At 36.8% G+C, this 4936-nt stretch overlaps 1 non-coding gene across 1 annotated transcript; it reads left to right on the plus strand.

The window, feature by feature from the left end:
* The first annotated feature begins 891 nt into the window (after nt 1-891).
* LOC131837405 (U6 spliceosomal RNA) lies at nt 892-998 on the plus strand. The gene has a single exon (XR_009356018.1). It is a non-coding gene; the product is annotated as a U6 spliceosomal RNA (small nuclear RNA).
* The last annotated feature ends 3938 nt before the right edge of the window (nt 999-4936 follow it).

Raw genomic sequence — 4936 nt, forward strand, 5'->3', positions numbered from 1 at the left:
CTTCTGTAAAAAAATAATATTGGATTTTTTAAAAAGATTATTTATTTATTTATTTGACAGAGAGAGATGACAAGCAGGCGGAGAGGCAGGCAGAGAGAGAAGAGGAAGCAGGCTCCCTGCTGAGCAGAGAGCCTGATGCAGGGCTCGATCCCAGGACCCTGGGATCATGACCTGAGCTGAAGGCAGCGGCTTAACACACTGAGCCACTAAAGCACCCCTAACATTGGATTTATGATAGGAATTGAATTTACAGATGGTTATCGGTAATATGGACATTTTAACAATGTTAATTCTTACCTTTCACAAATATGGGCTATCTTTCCATTTGTATCTCCTTCAATTTCTTTATCAATGTCATAGTTTATGGGGTAGAGATCTTTCATCTTCTTAGTTAAATATTTTCCTAAGTATTTTATTTTTTTAAAAGATTTTATTTATTTATTTGACAGAGAGAGATTACATGTAGGCAGAGAGGCAGGCAGAGAGAGAGAGGAGGAAGCAGGCTCCCCGCTGAGCAGACAGCCCGACCCGGGACTCAATCCCAGGACCGTGAGATCATGACCTAAGCCAAAGGCAGCGGCTTAACCCACTGAGCCAACAAAGCACCCCTAACATTGGATTTTTGATAGGAATTGAATTTACAGATGGTTTTCGGTAGTATGGACATTTTAACAATGTTAATTCTTACCTTTCATAAATATGTGCTATTTTTCCATTTGTATCTCCTTCCATTTCATTATCAATGTCATACTTTATGGGGTACAGATCTTTCATCTTCTTAGTTAAATCTTTTCCTAAGTATTTTATTATTTTTGATGCTATTGTGAATTAGATTGTTTTCTTTATTTTTTCAGATAGTTCATCATTAGAGTGTTAAAATGCTCCTGTCTTGTGCTTACTTTGGGAGCACATATACTAAAGTTGGAATGATGCAGAGAAGATTAGCGTGATCACTGAACAAGGATGACATGAAAAACTGGGAAGCATTCCATATTAAAAACAAAACAAAACAAAACAAAATTCTTGTCTTTTATATATTGATCTTGTATTTGGCAGCTTTACTAAATTTGTTTATTCAAATTTTTTTGTGAAGTTTTTAGGATTTTTTTACAAAAAAAGAAAATTTTACTTCTTCCTTTTTTTTGGAGTTTTTTATTTCTTTGTGCTCCTGGTTTTTCTGGCTAGGACATCCAGTACTATGTCAAATGAGAGTAGTGAAAGTGGACACACTTGTCTTGTTTCTGATCTTTAAGGGGAAAACTTTCAAACTTTTTTGATTGAATATGAGATTAGCTCTGGGCTTGTAATATGTGTTTTTTAATGGATTTTTAAAATTTTTTAATAAACATATAATGTGTTTTTATCCCTAGGGGTACAGGTCTGTGAATCACCAGGTTTACACATTTCACAGCACTCATCATAGCACATACCCTCCCCAATGTCCATACCCCCACCATCCTCTCCCAACACACATCTCCCCAACAACCCTCAGTCTCTTCTGTGAGATTAAGTCTTTTATGGTTTGTGTCTGTCCCAATCCCATCTTCTTTTATTTTTCTTTTCGTACACCCCAAACCACCTATGTTGCATCTCCACTTCATCATATCAGGGAGATCATATGATAGTTTTCATTCTCAGATTGATTTATTTCGCCAAGCATAGTACCCTCTAGTTCCATCCACGTCATCACAAATAGCAGAATTTCATTTCTTTTGATGGCTGCATAGTATTCCATTGTACATATATACCACATCTTATTTATTGATTCATCTGTTGAAGGACATTTAGGTTCTTTCCATAGTTGAACTATTGTGGACATTGCTGCTATAAACAGGTGGGTGCTTGTGCCCCTTCAGAATGCCACGTTTGTATCTTTAGGGTATATACCCAGTAATACAATCACTGGGTCATAGGGTAGTTCTATTTTCAGCTTTTTGAGGCACCTACACGCTGTTTTCCAGAGTGGTTGCACCAGCTTGCATTCCCACGTACAGTGTAGGAGGGTTCCCCTTTCTCCACATCCTGGCCAGCATCTGTCATTGACTGACTTGTTCATTTTAGCCATTCTGAAAGGTGTGAGGTGGTATCTCATTCTGGTTTTGATTTGTATTTCCCTGATGCCGAGTGATGTGGAGCATTTTTTCATGAGTCTGTTGGCCATTTGGATGTATTCTTTGCAGAAATGTCTGTTCATGTCCTCTGCCCATTTCTTCATTGGATTATTTGTTCTTAGGGTGTTGAGTTTGATAAGCTCTTTATAGATTTTGGATACTGGCCCTTTATCTGGTATGTCATTTTCAAATATCTTCTCCCATTCTGACAGTTATCTTTTGGCTTTGTTAACTGTTTCCTTTGCTGTGCAAAAACTTTTTGATCTGATGAAATCCCAATAGTTCATTTTTGCCCATGCTTCCCTTGCCTTTGGTGATGTTCCTAGGAAGAAGTTGCTGCTGCTGAGGTCAAAGAGCTTGCTACCTGTTCTCTCCTCAAGAATTTTGATGGATTCCTTTCTCACATTATGCTTCTTCATCCATTTCCAGTCTATTTTCATGTATGGTGTAAGGAAATGGTCCAATTTCATTTTTCTGCATGTGGCTGTTCAATTTTCCCAACATCTTTTGTTGAAGAGGCTACCTTTTTTCCATTGGATATTCCTTCCTGTTTTGTTGAATATTAGTTGACAATAGAGTTGAGGGTGTATTTTGGGGCTCTCTATTCTTTTCAATCGATCTATGTCTGTTTTTGTGACTGTTCCCTACTATCTTGATGATGACAACTTTGTAATAGAGCTTGAAGCCTGGAATTGTGATGCCAACATCTTTGGCTTTCTTTTTCAATATTCCTCTGGCTATTTGAGGTATTTTCTGGTTCCATATAAATGTTAGGATTATTTGTCCCATTTCTTTGAAAAAAATGGATGGGATTTTGATAGGGATTGCATTAAATGTGTAGATTGCTTTAGGTAGCATAGACATTTTCACAATATTTGTTCTTCCAATACAGGAGCATGGAACATTTTTCCATTTCTTTGTGTCTTCTTCAATTTCGTTCATGAGTGCTTTAGAGTTTTCTGAGTATAGATTCTTTGTCTCTTTGGTTAGGTTTATACATAGGTATCTGAAGGGTTTGGGAGCAATTGTAAATGGGATTCACACCTTAATTTCTATTTCTTCTGTCTTGTTGGTATAAAAGAATGCAACCAATTTCTGTGCATTGATTTTATATCCTGACACTTTACAGAATTCCTATACAAGTTAGAACAGATTTGGAGTGGAGTCCTTTAAGTTTTCCACATACAGTATCATTTCATCTGCAAACAGTGATAGTTTGACTTCTCTTTTGCCAATTTGGCAAAATTTGGATGCCTTTAATTTCTTTTTGTTGTCTGATTGTTGAGGCTAGGACTTCTAGTACGATGTTGAATAGCAGTGTCATGATAACGGACATTCCTGCCGTGTTCCTGACCTCAGCGGAAAAGTATTCCGTTTTTCTCCATTGAGAATGGTATTTGCAGTGGGTTTTTCATAGATGGCTTTGATAATATTGATAATATGTGCCCTCTATCCCTACACTTTGAAGAGTTTTAATCAGGAAGGGATACGGCACTTTGTCAAATGCTTTTTCAGCTACTATAGAGAGTATCATGTGGTTCATGTTCTTTCTTTTATTAATGTGTTGTATTACATTGATTGATTTGCAGATGTTGAACCAACCTTTTAGCCCTGGAATAAATCCCACATGGTCGTGGTGAATAATCCTTTTAATGTACTGTTAAATCCTATTGGCTAGTATTTTGTTGAGAATTTTCGCATCTGTATTCATCAAGGATATTGGTCTGAAGTTCTCTTTTTTGATGGGATCCTTGTCTGGTTTTGGGATGAAGGTGATGCTCGCCTCAGAAAAAAAGAGTTTGGAAGTTTTCCTTCCATTTCTATTTTTTGGGAACAGTTTCAGGAGAATAGGAATTAATTCTTCTTTAAATGTTTGGTAGAATTCCCCTGGGAAGCCATCTGGCCTGGGGCTTTTGTTTGTTTGGAGATTTTTGATGACTGTTTCTATCTCCATACTGGTGATGGGTCTGTTCAGGTTTTCTATTTCTTCCTGGTTCAGTTGTGGTAGTTTATATGTCTCTAGGAAGGTATCCATTTCTTCCAGATTGTTGAATTGGTTGGCGTAGAGTTGCTCATAGTATGTTCTTATAATTGATTGTATTTCTTTGGTGTTGGTTGTAATCTCTCCTCTTTCATTCATGATTTTATTTATTTGGATCCTTTCTCTTTTCTTTTTGATAAGTCTGGAAAGGGGTTTACCAATCTTATTAATTCTTTTAAAGAACCACCTCCTAGTTTCGTGGATTTGTTCAATGCTTTTTTTTGTTGGTGGTGGTGTGGATTTTTTTGTTGTTGTTGTTTGTTTTCTATGTCATTGATTTCTGCTCTGATCTTTATTATTCCTCTTCTCCTGCTGGGTTTAGGCTTTCTTTGTTGTTCTTTCTCCAACTCCTTTAGGTGTAGGGTTATGTTGTGTATTTGAGATCTTTCTTGTTTCTTGAGAAAGGCTTGTACAGCTTTATATTTTCCTTTCAGGACTGCCTTTGCTGTATCCCACATATCTTGAACACTTTTGTTTTCATTATCATTAGTTTCCCTGAATTTTTTCAATACTTCTTTAATTTCCTGGTTGACCAATTCATTTTTTAGAAGGATGCTGTTTAGCCTCCATGTATTTGTGTTCTAGTTTGAGAGCATTGTGGTCTGAGAATATGCAGGGGATGATCCCAATCGTTTGATAATGATTGAGATCTGATTTATGACCCAGGATGTGGTCTATTCTGGAGAATGTTCCATGTGCACTAGAGAAGAATGTGTATCTGTTATTTTGGGATGGAGTCTGTTGAATATACCTGTGTTGTCCATCTTGTCCAGTGTGTCATTTA

This window comes from Mustela lutreola, chromosome 7 (genome assembly GCF_030435805.1).
Source record: "Mustela lutreola isolate mMusLut2 chromosome 7, mMusLut2.pri, whole genome shotgun sequence".
Lineage (NCBI taxonomy): Eukaryota > Metazoa > Chordata > Mammalia > Carnivora > Mustelidae > Mustela > Mustela lutreola.